The sequence below is a fragment of the Schistocerca americana genome, chromosome 9 (assembly GCF_021461395.2).
Source record: "Schistocerca americana isolate TAMUIC-IGC-003095 chromosome 9, iqSchAmer2.1, whole genome shotgun sequence".
Classification (NCBI taxonomy): Eukaryota; Metazoa; Arthropoda; class Insecta; order Orthoptera; family Acrididae; genus Schistocerca; species Schistocerca americana.
The window spans coordinates 85,275,251-85,291,159 of record NC_060127.1 but is presented as its reverse complement, the minus strand read 5'-3'; the positions used below and the strand labels follow the sequence as shown (position 1 = coordinate 85,291,159).

The 15,909-nt window shown below is 42.4% G+C and overlaps 1 protein-coding gene across 1 annotated transcript in view; it reads left to right on the top strand.

Moving 5' to 3' along the window:
* The first annotated feature begins 2,566 nt into the window (after positions 1-2,566).
* LOC124551346 overlaps positions 2,567-15,909 on the top strand; it is a 39,654-nt gene continuing 26,311 nt past the window's right edge. Inside the window, exon 1 of the mRNA XM_047126377.1 lies at positions 2,567-2,685. The gene's annotated coding sequence lies outside the window, so the exon portion shown is untranslated. The remainder of the gene's footprint in view (positions 2,686-15,909) is intronic.

Below are 15,909 nucleotides of genomic sequence, written 5' to 3'. Positions count from 1 at the left end.
CAGTTTGCCCATCTCTAGTCGGAAGGGTTCAGGCCGAAGGAGGAAGCGCTATGGTCTGGGAAATGTTTTCGTGGGAATCTCAGAGCGATCTTTTCATTATATAAGACACAATGGGACAACACATGTATGAATTTCTACATGGGGACCATGTCCACTTGCACATGCAGTTTGTTTTTCCTCGGTACGATGGCATCTACCAGCAGGATAATGCAGCGTGTCGTACAGCTCGCAGTGTACATACGTGGTTTGAAGTGCAGCAGGATGAGTTTGCCGCACTCTCCTAGCCATCCCTGGATTCCAACCCAATCGAGGATCTGTGGGACCGCCTCGATCTGGGTGTTCACGCTGTGGATCCTCAAACGAGAAACCTACCGTAGTTGACCATGGTACTGGAGTCAGCAGAGTTCCACATCCCTGTCGGTACCTTCCATAATTTCACTGACTCTCTTCTGCACTTCTGGCTCCGTCCGTGCTGCTAGAGCTTGTTATTCAGGTATTTCACCGGCGATCACATTAATGCGACTGGACGGTGTAATGTGTTAGGAAGTCCTTTCTGAATGTATTTGTGTGGATTGTAGCCTTATATGGAAGTCAAATGTGGAGAATAAACAGTTAAAGCCAGATGAGAATAGAAGCTATCAAAATATAGTGTTATAGAAGAATGCTGAAGATTAGATGAGTAAACTGAGAAACTAATGAAGAAATACTGAATCGAACTGAGGAGAAAAACTTTTACAGAAAGGAAGTATCTGTCGATAGGACACTTCCTGACCTTAGTTAGTTAATTACATGTTCCACAGGTCGTTTCAAAGATTCTTTTATGATGTGAATGAGTCAGTTTACAGGATATTGATACATAGTTAGTGTCAACATTAATAAACACATTATTGTCCGCCCCCTGTACCTGAGTGGTTGTCCGCCCCCGGTAGCTGTGTGGTCAACGTGACAGAATGTCAAACCTAAGGGCCCGAGTTCGATTCACGGCTGGATCGGAGATTTTCTCCCCTGAGTACTGGGTGTTGTGTTGTCCTTATCATAATTTCATCCCCATCCACGCGCAAGTCGCCGAAGTGGCGTCACATCGAAAGACTTGCACCCGGCGAACGGTCTACTCGACAGGAGGCCCTAGTCACACGACATTTACATTTATAACATATTATTATTTTCAGTCCTACTGATGCAACTACACTTAAATTTCTTTCTTTTTCTTTTTTTTACTCACTACAGTTTTTAAGTAGAAATTCATTAATGGAATAGGAGTTGTCTATGAGAAATCAGATTTAAATCTCGTTTCGCTACGTGTTAGGTATTTTATGTTATTGGGCAAAGGATCAAAAACTTTTGTTGCTGCATATTGACCTCCTTTCTGAGTCACTGAAAGCCTTAACAATGGGTAACGAAGGCTATTTTTCCCTCTAGTGTTGAAAGTATGTAAGCCACTTTCTTCTCGAATTGTGATGGTTTATTTATGATGAATTTCACTAGCGAATAAATGTTTTGTGGCGGCATAGTTAAAATGCCTAGCTCCTTGAAGAGGTACCGTGGCCAAAAGTACCTGAATTTAATTGTTCGATAAGTTCAATAATAGAATTCTTCCAGTCCATGTTCTCTCTCATTAATATGGACCCAAAAAATTTGGAGCTTTCTACCCTATTCACTGACTCGTGCTGATGTGCTACATCAGTTATTGTTATCACCCCGTTCGTAGCACAGAACTGAATGTAGTATGTTTTTTTTTTTAATTTAGGAGAGTTGATTTTCAGAGAACCACTTCACAATTATTTAGCAAGTATCATTTACTAACTCTTCTGCTGCTTTCTGTCTAATGCGATTTATTATAACACTAGTATCATCTGCAAAAACTTCCAATTTTGCTTGATGAGTGTTAACTGGAAGGTCATTCACGTACACAAGGAATAGAAGTGGACCCGAAACTCAACCCTGTGGGGGCCTCCCTTTGTGATTTCATTTCTTTTTTTTTTTTTTTTTACCAGTCACTAAAATTTTCTACTTTTCCGACATCGTCTGAATTATACAGCGCAACGTTTTCTATTCGTTTGTTAAGTATGATTGAAACTAGGTATGTGTAAAGCCATTAGTTCCATAAAACTTGACTTTTTCTAAGAGAGTATCATGATCTACACAATCAAACGCCTTGGAAAGACCGCAAGAAAGAGTCATGAAACAATCGTCAATTTGGTAATGGAGGCAATTGTGGAATGATTGTACACTGCACAACTTATAAAGAGATGAGAGGTTTGCACAGGATGCCTGTTATGGAGAGCTGCATCAAACCACTGAACACCACATCAACAACAACAACACCAGCAACACCGTATGTACAAATGTGAGCTCAAGGGTTCAGGTTTCCCTGCACATTCCGTGTGAAACCAGAGCGTGGCAGGTATAGCAGGTGTATTGTGAGCGAGAACAGGGTGTGCGTCAAGTTATTCGGGACGCTCGCGCAGGGAGACCGCGAGCTGACCGAGGAAGTCTGAAGGACGCGCCGTAGCGAAGGCGTCAACAGCCCAGTAGACGCTGAGGCTTCAGTCGCTTCTCGCAATCCGCAACAGGTAGCAGCAGACAGCTCCCGCCTCTCGCACATCTCCAGCTAGGATCCCAGCAACTGTGTTCCACGCACTTCGTCCAGAGAAGGTGGGATATAATCTCAGTCGACAGTCTCAGGTACAGTACCACCAAACTAATATTCGGATAACGTCAGTGCCAAGGCTTAACAGAACCCACCACTCCTGATTCATTCATCTACATCTACATGAGTACACTGCAAACAGTACCTATAGTGCCTGGCAGAAGGTTCATCCACCCGTCATCAGGCTATTTCTCTATCGTTCCACTCTCGAACAGCGCTCGGGCAAAATAAATACTTAAATCTTTCCGTGAGAGCTCAGAGTTCCCTTATTAAATTACGATTATAATCTCTCCCTACGTAGGTTGGCGTCAACAAAAATTTTCGCATTCGGAGGACAAAATTGATGATTGAAATTTCGTGAAAAATTCTCGCCGCAACAAAATACGCCTTTGTTGTAATGACTGCCACACTAACTCGTGTATTATATCCATCACTCTCTCTCTCCTATTTCGCGATAATCCAAAACGTAATGCCCTTCTCAGAACTTTTTCGATGACCTTCGTGAAGAATCGTATGTGTTGCGGACCCCATACAGCGCAGCAGTACTCCATATGAGGACGGGAAAACGCGATATAGATAGTCTCTTTAGAATGCACGGCGCATCTTCTAAGCATTCTACCAACAAAACGGAGTCATTGGCTAGTCTTCCCACAACATTTTGTATGTGATCGTTTCAATTTAAGTTGTTCGTATCGCAATCCCTAGATCATTTTTAGACCTGTGTAATTTACCCCGGAACCGAAATGTAGCGGATTCCTTTTGGCGCTCGTGTGGATGACCTCAAACTTTTCATTATTTACAGAAAATTGTCATTTTTCCCACCATACAGATACGTTGTGTAAATTATTTTGCTAGTGGTTTTGTATCTTCTGATTACTTGACGGTAAATGACGGCATCATCCGCAAAAAATGCAGGAAAGCTGCTCATATTTGTCTCCCAAATCATTTATATAGATTTAAAACAGCAGAGTACCTGAAACTCTTCGTTGGGGAACGACATATATTTCCATTTTAAACGATGATTTTCCGTCAATTACTACGAACTGTGGCCTTTGTCACAGGAAAACGCGAAACCAGTCGCCCAATCGAGAAGATACTTCAAAGGGAAGCAATATGATTAGAAGTCGCTTGTGATGAATATTCATTAAAGACTCGAACTGCCATGTATAAAATAGCTTGAGACAGCTGACTACTTTAGAAATGAGTTAATGAGTTAAGCATGTTAATGAGTTAAGCATGTAAAACTTTTACGACGCAAAACTCTATTTTTTGGGCATTTCATGTTTATAGTGTTATATTTCCTGAACTGTGTGTCACACAATTATTAAATTTTGCCGGTACACGTATGTGAATATTGTCTGAAAAATGTGCTGCGAATAGAGTTATTACTAAAGAAGTAGTAAATTAAAACGTTGTACCTATTGCAGATGTTTTACTGAATAAACAGAGGACATTTAAATTTCTTTTCCTTCATATTTTGGTCTGTGTGTGTGGGGGAGGGGGGGGGGGCGTTAGCGAGTTAGCGAGAAAAAGTTCCAAAATGAGTGGAAAGTACATGTGATGTTTGTTGCAAGCCACTGAGTGCTCTAGTTGTCAAATACTGGCTGAACGGTCCGGGTTATTTGAGTTCTGTGAGCTTTGCTGCCTCAAGACAGTTTCTATCTTTAATACTTCACTTACTGTGTTAAGCTTTTAACGTAAAATTAGAGCCCGTAATGATACAGATGACAGCATTTTAAATTTTAAAATTCGGCCAAAAATTATATTAAATATTTTAAATCATTTTTTGTTGCCCTGGACGCCGTTACATTGGGAACCAACTGCTGGGGGTCTGGTGTTTTTATCCGCTACAGATTGAGGCATTTAAAATCGTTTTTGGAAATATCTAGAAAACTAAAAATTGGACTGATTCAGTATCACCAAGCTCGACCCTCCTGCCCCACCTCCAGGTAGAGGGAGGGGGTCAGCTTTGAAATCTTACATAGAAACCCATTTTTTTATTGCGGATCCGGTACAGCCGGAAAAAATACGTAACTTTTGTTTGAATATTGTTTTTTGTTGACTGAAAGATGGCAGTGTAATGAGCAAAAATCCAAACAGGTTAAAAGCCGTTGAAAGATGATAATATCGCAAGAAGTACACGTCAGACTACGATCCTACTAGGTTACAAAGGCAGCTACTCAAAAATATATAATGAGGAACCGGTTTTTATAGGAAAAAATTTGATTCTCCAGAACGTAATACATTGTATTGTCCGCATATTGGTCTAATTTAGTCCACAGATGTCACTGAAATGGATGGCAATTGGAAAAATTCATTGGTTTCTCTATGCCTGACTTAAATGATGATGATGATGTTTGGTTGGTGGGGCGCTCAACTGCGTGGTTATCAGCGCCCGTACAATTACCCAATCTTTGCTCAGTCCAATTTCGCCACTTTCCTGGATGATGATGAAATGATGAGGACAACACAAACACCCAGTCATCTCGAGGCAGGTGAAAATCCCTGACCCCGCCGGGAATCGAACCCGGGACCCCGTGCTCGGGAAGCGAGAACGCTACCGCGAGACCACGAGCGGCGGACGCTGACTTAAAAACTACTTTTAACATTACCTAGGAACCGTGAAAGAAGAAAATTGTAAACTTGTGGTAAGGACTATGCGACCAAACTGCTGAGGTCATCGGTTGCTAGGCTTACGCACTACTTGATCTAACTTAAACTAACTTACTCTAACACACACGCACCCATGCCGGAGGGAGGACTCGAACCTCCGACGGTGGCAGACGCGCGAACCGTGAGAAGACGTCCTAGACCGCACGCTATCCCATGCGGCGAACCGTGAAAGAAATCACACCAATAGTGTAAGCAAAGCAATGTATTATTTCTGGAGAATCAGATTTTTTCCCGTAAAAGAAACTGATTTCTTATTACTGATTTTAGAATAGTAGCGTTTTTAACCTACTAGGATCCTAATCTGATATGTATATCTAGAGATATTGTCATTTTTCGGAAATACCTAGAAAACTAAAAACTGGACTGTAAAAAGATTAAAACCTAAGTTGTTCTGGATTTTTGTTAACTACAGCGCCATCAATGACGCTACGAAATAAATGTTAAATACAAAAGTTACGTATTTTTTCCTGGAGGTTTCGAATCCGCAATAAAAATTTGGGTTCGTGTTTAAGATTTCAAAGCTAACCCCCTCCCACCCCCTAAGGGTGGGGCAAGGAGGGCGAGTTTGGACCAATTGGATGAGCTCCTTTGAGACGAACAACTACCCTCTACATTTCTCATCCCCCAGGCTGTGGCAAAGCCATGCCTCCGCAATACCTTTTCTTCCAGTAGTGTTAATTCTGCAAGGTTTGTAGGAGAGCTTCTGTGAAGTTTGGAAGGTAGGAGACGAGGTACAGGCGGAAGTAAAGCTGTGAGGACGCTTCTTGAGTCGTGTTCGGGTAGCTCAGATGGTAGAGCACTTTCCCGCGAAAGGTAAAGGTCCTGAATTGGAGTCTCGGTCCGGCACACAGTTTTAATCTGCCAGGAAGTTTCAACTTTATTTTTCTAAACTCGTGCTTCGAAACTTTAAAATGTATCACTATAAAAAGTACCCTCTGTCAAACTGATAGCATTAGCTTGCAGGGAATGTATGTAGATTTAGGAGAAGAGTGAAGGGAGAGTTGAGTTAACGCCCCTTGAAAAATGTTCAAATGTGTGTGAAATCTTATGGGACTCAACTGCTAAGGTCATCAGTTCCTAAACTTACACACTACTTAATCTAAATTATCCTAAGGACAAACACACACATCCCGAGGGAGGACTCGAACCTCCGCCGGGACAAGCCGTACAGTCCATGACTGCAGTGCCTTAGACCGCGCGGCTAACGCCCCTTGATATAAGGTCATGACATACGGGGTGTAAGACGGGGTTGGCGAAGGAAGTCGGAGAAAACTGGCCGTGCCCTTTCAAAGTAACCACTCTCGCCATTGCCGTAAGCGATTTGGAGAAACCATGGAAAACCTAACAGGGATAGTGGGGCGAGGATTTGAACCACTGTTCCCGCGAATGTGAGACCAGAGTTCCAGCATTGCTCCGCCTGTGTATGAGGAGGCAGTTCCACCAAGTCCCACCAATAGTTTTCTCGCCTGTTCTTAACATCACTGTTACGGACCCAAGCGTAAAGAAATTTAGCGCTGTTTCAGAAGTTGTTGACAGCTGACAGGGTGACCTCGGTTACACTGACCTTCCGGCGTACGCGGCCAGAAAGCCGACCGACCTACGGGCGCTGCGCCAATGTACGGGGACCTAGAGCGCGGTGGCACATTTGCTCGAAGGACCCGGCGAGACAGGGCGAGTGAATCTCAAGTGTTCGTACACCGCGACCCTGCCGCACGCGACTAGCTTCCCTCACAGCGGCGGTCGCGCCGTGATGACAACAGCTGCAAGTCATTTTTTATGAGCATTCCTCTCAGGTGGCGTTCACGCTGCAAAAGGTCGAAAACATCTATAATCGGCGTTCGGTTCAAAAGCTCTAGCAACAACCGTGTTTGTACGATAAATTATGAAAATTATACAGAGAGCCCAGACAAGTTTCGGCACCTTCAGGCCATCTTCAGTGGATACTTTTATTCATATACTGACGGGCCGAAGAAACTTGTACACCCTCATAATATCGTGTAGGGCCACCACCAGCACGCAGAAGTTCCGCAAAACGACCTGGCATGGACTCGACTAATGTCTGAAGTAGTACTGGAGGGAACTGACACCATGAATAGTGCAGGGCTGTCCATAAATCCGTAAGAGTGTGAAGGCGTGGAGCACTTTGCAAGGCATTCAAGATATGGTCAATAATGTTCATGTCTGGAGAGTCTGGTGGCCAGCGGAAGTGTTTAAACTCAGAAGAGTGTTCCTGGAGCCACTATGTACCAAGTCTGAACGTGTAAGGTGTCGCATTGTTCTGCTGGAAACGCCATGGCCCGTCGGAATGTACAGTGGACATGAATGGATGCAGGTGATCAGACAGCATGCTTACGTACATGTCACCTGTCGAAGTCGTGTCTAGACGTATCAGAGGTCCCATATCACTCCAACTGCACACACCCCACACCATTACAGAGCCTCCACCAGCTTGAACATTACCCTGTTGACATACAGGGTCCATGGATTCATGTGGCTGTCTCCATACCCGTACGGATCGATCCGTTCGATACAATTTGAAACGAGAACCGTCCGACCAAGCAACATGTTTCCACCGATCAACAGTCCTATTTCGAACTTGACGGGCCCAGGAGAGGCGTAAAGCTTTGTATCGTGTAGTCATTAAGGGTACACTAGTGGACCCTCGGCTCCGAAAGACCATATCGATTATGTTTCGTCAAACGGTCCACACGCTTTGTTCTACATCTACATCTACGTTGATACTCCGCAAGCCACCCAACGGTGTGTGGCGGAGGGCACTTTACGTGCCACTGTCATTACCTCCCTTTCCTGTTCCAGTCGCGTATGGTTCGCGGGAAGAACGACTGTCTGAAAGCCTCCGTGCGCGCTCTAATCTCTCTAATTTTACATTCGTGATCTCCTCGGGAGGTATAAGTAGGGGGAAGCAATATATTCGATACCTCATCCAGAAACGCACCCTCTCGAAACCTGGCGAGCAAGCTACACCGCGATGCAGAGCGCCTCTCTTGCAGAGTCTGCCACTTGAGTTTATTAAACATCTCCGTAACGCTATCACGGTTACCAAATAACCCAGTGACGAAACGCGCCGCTCTTCTTTGGATCTTCTCTATCTCCTCCGTCAACCCGACCTGGTACGGATCCCACACTGATGAGCAATACTCAAGTATAGGTCGAACGAGTGTTTTGTAAGCCACCTCCTTTGTTGATGGACTACATTTTCTAAGCACTCTCCCAATGAATCTCAACCTGGTACCCGCCTTACCAACAATTAGTTTTATATGATCATTCCACTTCAAATCGTTCCGTACGCATACTCCCAGATATTTTACAGAAGTAACTGCTACCAGTGTTTGTTCCGCTATCATATAATCATACAATAAAGGATCCTTCTTTCTATGTATTCGCAATACATTACATTTGTCTATGTTAAGGGTCAGTTGCCACTCCCTGCACCAAGTGCCTATCCGCTGCAGATCTTCCTGTATTTCGCTACAATTTTCTAATGCAGCAACTTCTCTGTATACTACAGCATCATCCGCGAAAAGCCGCATGGAACTTCCGACACTATCTACTAAGTCATTTATATATATTGTGAAAAGCAATGGTCCCATAACACTCCTCTGTGGCACGCCAGAGGTTACTTTAACGTCTGTAGACGTCTCTCCATTGATAACAACATGCTGTGTTCTGTTTGCTAAAAACTCTTCAATCCAGCCACACAGCTGGTCTGATATTCCGTAGGCTCTTACTTTTTTTATCAGGCGACAGTGCGGAACTGTATCGAACGCCTTCCGGAAGTCAAGAAAAATAGCATCTACCTGGGAGCCTGTATCTAATATTTTCTGGGTCTCATGAACAAATAAAGCGAGTTGGGTCTCACACGATCGCTGTTTCCGGAATCCATGTTGATTCCCACATAGTAGATTCTGGGTTTCCAGAAATGACATGATACGCGAGCAAAAAACATGTTCTAAAATTCTACAAGAGATCGACGTAAGAGATATAGGTCTATAGTTTTGCGCATCTGCCCGATGACCCTTCTTGAAGACTGGGACTATCTGTGCTCTTTTCCAATCATTTGGAACCCTCCGTTCCTCTAGAGACTTGCGGTACACGGCTGTTAGAAGGGGGGCAAGTTCTTTCGCGTACTCTGTGTAGAATCGAATTGGTATCCCGTCAGGTCCAGTGGACTTTCCTCTATTGAGTGATTCCAGTTGCTTTTCTATTCCTTGGACACTTATTTCGATGTCAGCCATTTTTTCGATTGTGCGAGGATTTAGAGAAGGAACTGCAGTGCGGTCTTCCTCTGTGAAACAGCTTTGGAAAAAGGTGTTTAGTATTTCAGCTTTACGCGTGTCATCCTCTGTTTCAATGCCATCATCATCCCGTAGTGTCTGGATATGCTGTTTCGAGCCACTTACTGATTTAACGTAAGACCAGAACTTCCTAGGATTTTCTGTCAAGTCGGTACATAGAATTTTACTTTCGAATTCAATGAACGCTTCACGCATAGCCCTCCTTACGCTAACTTTGACATCGTTTAGCTTCTGTTTGTCTGAGAGGTTTTGGCTGCGTTTAAACTTGGAGTGGAGCTCTCTTTGCTTTCGCAGTAGTTTTCTAACTTTGTTGTTGTACCACGGTGGGTTTTTCCCGTCCCTCACAGTTTTACTCGGCACGTACCTGTCTAAAACGCATTTTACGATTGCCTTGAACTTTTTCCATAAACACTCAACATTGTCAGTGTCGGAACAGAAATTTTCGTTTTGATCTGTTAGGTAGTCTGAAATCTGCCTTCTATTACTCTTGCTAAACAGATAAACCTTCCTCCCTTTTTTTATATTCCTATTAACTTCCATATTCAGGGATGCTGCAACGGCCTTATGATCACTGATTCCCTGTTCTGTACATACAGATTCGAAAAGTTCGGGTCTGTTTGTTATCAGTAGGTCCAATATGTTATCTCCACGAGTCGGTTCTCTGTTTAATTGCTCGAGGTAATTTTCGGATAGTGCACTCAGTATAATATCACTCGATGCTCTGTCCCTACCACCCGTCCTAAACATCTGAGTGTCCCAGTATATATCTGGTAAATTGAAATCTCCACCTAAGACTATAACATGCTGAGAAAATTTATGTGAAATGTATTCCAAATTTTCTCTCAGTTGTTCTGCCACTAATGCTGCTGAGTCGGGAGGTCGGTAAAAGGAGCCAATTATTAACCTAGTTCGGTTGTTTAGTGTAACCTCCACCCATAATAATTCACAGGAACTATCCACTTCTACTTCACTACAGGATAAACTACTACTAACAGCGATGAACACTCCACCACCGGTTGCATGCAATCTATCCTTCCTAAACACCGTCTGTACCTTTGTAAAAATTTCGGCAGAATTTATCTCTGGCTTAAGCCAGCTTTCTGTACCTATAACGATTTCAGCTTCGGTGCTTTCTATCAGCGCTTGAAGTTCCGGTACTTTACCAACGCAGCTTCGACAGTTGACAATTACAATACCGATTGCTGCTTGGTCCCCGCATGTCCTGACTTTGCCCCGCACCCGTTGAGGCTGTTGCCCTTTCTGTACTTGCCCAAGGCCATCTAACCTAAAAAACCGCCCAGCCCACGCCACACAACCCCTGCTACCCGTGTAGCCGCTTGTTGCGTGTAGTGGACTCCTGACCTATCCAGCGGAACCCGAAACCCCACCACCCTATGGCGCAAGTCGAGGAATCTGCAGCCCACATGGTCGCAGAACCGTCTCAGCCTCTGATTCAGACCCTCCACTCGGCTCTGTACCAAAGGTCCGGAGTCAGTCCTGTCGACGATGCTGCAGATGATGTTGTTGATGGCCCATCATTGAATCTGCAGCAGTTTGCGGAAGAGCCGCACTTTCATCACATTGAACGATTCTGTTCAGTAGTCGTTGGTCTCGTTCTTGAAGGATCTTTTCCCTGGCCGCAGCGATGTCGGAGATTTGATGTTTTACCGGATTCCTGATATTCACGGTACACTCGTGAAACAGTCGTACGGAAAATCCCCACTTCATCGCTACCTCGGAGATGCTGGGTCCCATTGCTCGTGCGCCTACTATAGCACAATGTCCAAACTCACTCAAATCTTGATAACCTGCCATTGTAGCAGCAGTAACCGATCTAACAACTGCGCCAGAAACTAGTCTTATACAAGCGTTGCCGACCGCTGCGCCGTATTCTACCTGTTTACATCTGTATACGATTGCCTATCTCTGTATACGCATGCCTATACCAGTTAGTAATAAGAAGAATCAGGCCTATGAATTATACGTATATTGTCATTATTACCTTGTTTTCTACAATTCAGCTTACTCGTATAATGAAGAGTGTTCTACCACGGAACACTTGTCACCCTTTCGCCTCTATCTAGCCCTGTAATAGAAGCTCAGTACATTTTATTATTCCGTTTTGAAATGATAGCATTCGCCTTGCGTGTGATTTATGTGAAAAAAATTACTCAGGAAAAGTGAGGTTTCTGCAAAATGAGACAATCTGTTTCTAGGTATAGCTGGTCGTGTACGTAGGAAAATATATTCTGTTCAAATTTAGAAGTCTTGCAGTCGAGAAAATCTTGTCAATACTGTGCTTAATAGTCTGTGTGTTATAGTATTACTCCACTACAGTCAAAGCTAAGTGAAATCAAATTAAGAAGTAGTATTCTCAAAAACCAGTTAGAAGTTAGTTAGATTTTGAAACAAAGTATTGGAAACTAACACAAATATCCATTCTCAAGACAAGGAAGGCGGTTAATATGTCAAAGAAACTCGGTTTCAAGTATCACGTGTTCCACCACACAAAAACCTTTCCTTTGAAGGCACGCCCGGGTTCCCGGGTTCGATTCCCGGCGGGGTCAGGGATTTTCTCTGCCTCGTGATGGCTGGGTGTTGTGTGCTGTCCTTAGGTTAGTTAGGTTTAAGTAGTTCTAAGTTCTCGGGGACTGATGACCATAGATGTTAAGTCCCATAGTGCTCAGAGCCATTTTTTTTTTCCTTTGAAGGTACAAGATGGTACACGACTCACTCCGTATTGTTTAACCGTCCTCACGTCGTGTAACCAGTTTTAAAAATAGAATTTTAGTCGCTATAAAACTCTGTAAATAAAGCATTAAAAATATCCTCCAAATAACTATATTATACAGCAGTTAAATATGTAGGACTCGTAATACAGGGTGTCCCAAAAAGAATGACCTGATTTTAACTTGTAATAATATTGAGACAAAACGACGCTAGATGTAATCGGCATCGTCTAGAGTTTCAGAAAAAATACCAATTACAATTGGTACAAGCTCTTCGAGATACTGACAAAGTGAAGCGAGTGGACTTTAGCAATGCTATTTTAGAGGACATGGAAGATGACACTTTTATGTCACGGTTGATATTCAGCGATGAGGCAACTTTCCATATTAGCGGTAAGGTTCCCCGTCATAATGTGCGTATATGGGGGCTCGAATATCCTCATGAAACAATTCGCAAAGCAAGGTTTACGGACCCTACCTTTTTGAGGAAGAAACCGTAACAGGACAATCACACCTTGCAATGCTACGGAACTCGTTATTCCCACAACTTGACTCTGACAATTTAATCTATCAGCAAGATTCACAATCACCGCACTGGCACAACAACGTTTGCACTTTCCTCAATACCAACGTGCCTCAACGTTGGATAGGGTGTACAGGACCGCGAGACCAGGCTTTACACTCTTGGCCTCCTCGGTCCCCTGAAGTAACACCATGTGATTTCTTCCTGTGGGGATATGACAAACAATGTGTTTACGTTTCTCCCTTACCTTGTGATACTGATAAACTAAAAACCAAATATCAGCTGCTGTGGCTTCAGTGACAGAAGAAACCTTACGCTTAGTTTGGGGTGAATTCGGCTGTCGGCTAGATGTTGTCCGTGCAGCCAATGGAGGACAAATTGAACATTTATGATGGATTTTTATAAACTTCTGTCTTTTCTAAGTAATTTTGTATGCAATTTGTTGATGTTAAGCCTTCCTTCCTAATAAATAATTCTATTTAAAATCGGGTCATTCTTTTTACGACACCCTGTATTTACAAACGCTCGACAATGTGCAACCTCATGTCTCAGAACAACAAAGATAGTACAAAATACTTTCAACTGCTTATGGCGATTTCTAGTGTTGCTCGTTTGGTTCTAAAATTGGTCACTAGACTGAAGCAGCGACGAGGTACACTACGCTCTATGTACAACACTACCTCCTAATAATAAAATCTTTCCCGTCACTCCTTAGCTTATTTACTCTTAAGTCCGACAAATTCATGAACTAAAAGAAATTTTTTGTCCTGGGAACCTTAATACTATAACAAGAGAATATGAACTGCATTAATCTCTAACCATTTGAGCATCAGTGCTATTTGTTGCTTAGTACGATAACAAAGAATTTTGTGAAAAATTTTGTAATTATATTCCAATGTGATCCCACCTCCTTAAAATGATTGATTGTTTAGTATTTGCCAATTTCTTCTTGTATTCGTTGCTTACTGTGATGTTAGAGATCAAATTATTGTTGGGACTCAAAGGGATAAGAATTGAGAAGACAACAACAATTTTTCCAGATCATATTGGTCACTGCTTCTAACATTTTTCCAGAGGTTGAAGAAAGTTTTTCTTTTTTTTTTCGGAATAACATGTAACAGTTCCAACAGCGAATATTTCGCTCGGTAGCGGAGTGTGGGCTGGTATGAAGTTTCTTGGAAGATGAAAACTGTGTACTCGAATCTGGAACCTTTGCCTTTTTGGGGGCAAGTGCTCTGTCAGCTGAGGTATCCAAGCACGACTCACGACCCGTGCTCACAGTTTCACTTCCGCCGCGACCTCATCTTCTATCTTCCGAGGAAGGATTGATTGTTATCTTTCGTGGTTTAGTGCTTAAAATCAAGTACTAGTCATTCAATATAGACCTATCACCATTCACTTCACATAAAATACTTTTCTTCTCATGTACACACGTGTCGAAAACAAAACAAAAAAGTTGGTTGCTACCTGTCATGTCTGTATTGTCTTACAACAGAAGAATAATGGTTGCGAAAACGGAACAGAATAATACGGACAATACGAAATACTAAATCATACGTAATGATCAGCCAAAGAAATCACATTAAGAGAAAATGGCAGCAATGCTGCTTCCTTTGCTACACTGAAAAACAGTAAGAAATCGTATCTTTCTGTAACTTTGAAACTATAATCCTGTTATAAACAAAATATATACTGTTTTAAAAAGAAAAAATGTCCGGAACACAGTATTTATTCTGACAGGTTTCATGTTATAGTTCCTACCTCCTTTTTTTATTTTTTTATTTTTATTTATTTTTTTTTAAAAAAGGAGTTTGGGAAGCGGTCAATCATATTCCACTGTTCCAGCCGTAACTTACCGACTTCGGATATTTACTCTGGAACTTTTATTAATGTCCTTTGAGATTTTCGGTTGTCACCAGTAGATCCACTCCTGTACTCGAGGCTGTCTGTGAGTTTGCCGGTAATCTTTGAAACCCCCGCCTGCATTACGAGCGGTGCGCAGATTAAGTCGCTTAATGGAGCGGTCACCTCTAGGTATCGCGATTTTCTGCCAGCAAAAGAGATACTGAGAGACCTCGAAAAAGATGAGAACGATTTTGTTTGTGAATCGGCAACAGGAAACAGACTAATCCTCGAAAAGAAGATGATGACGATGAAGACGATAATGATGATCATGATGATGATGACCTTTTCCTTTACTGCGGACAGGCCATCTGAGGACCACGTTCCAATTTCAGTATGCTTTCATCTGTTCACTATGTTTCTTCCTTCTGTCTTCAGACCACTTTGAACCAGTCTTTTCAGCTACACTGCCTTGGAATCCTTCTATTTTCAATATTTTTTTCCGAAATGCTTCTCTGTTGCTTATATCATCTGTTTTCATTTTTTTTTCTTTCTAATTCCAATTTTAGTTCGTTGACCCAGCTTGTTGTGGAATTCTTAATCAACAAATATTTTAAAATCTTATTAGTTAATCTGCCGTCCAGCTTTCGATATAAATGTCCAAAAAACAGAAGCCTTCTTTTTCTCATTACGTTTGAAATATTTTCTTTATTTTGGCATATTTCAGCATTACTTCGTAATTTTCCTTATAATTCGCCTTTCTAGTACTTCTAATTTATCTAAATCATAGTTTAATGTCAAGGATTCACTTGCATATAGGCATTCTGGCTTCACTGCTGTACTGTACTGCATTATTTTTGCATTTTTGGGTAGGCACCTTTTGTTGCAGAGGTCTTTGGTGACACTATATGCGCTCCCCACTTTATGCAATCTTTCCTCCACTGCAGATTTTTCCAAGGCATTTTATTGGGTTATCCCCCTAGATATTTGAATTTTTTTGCCGTCTCTATTTGACCAATACCTGTTTTCAGGAATTTTGGAGCGTCCTTAACTTTTATTACAATTTTTTTTGCAGTATTTCTCAAACAAGTTCTGCTGGCTATTTCTTCCAGGAGATTTATTTCTGGTATAGCAGATGCCACCTTTTCGGAATGTGTAGCAAAGTCATCTGCAAAT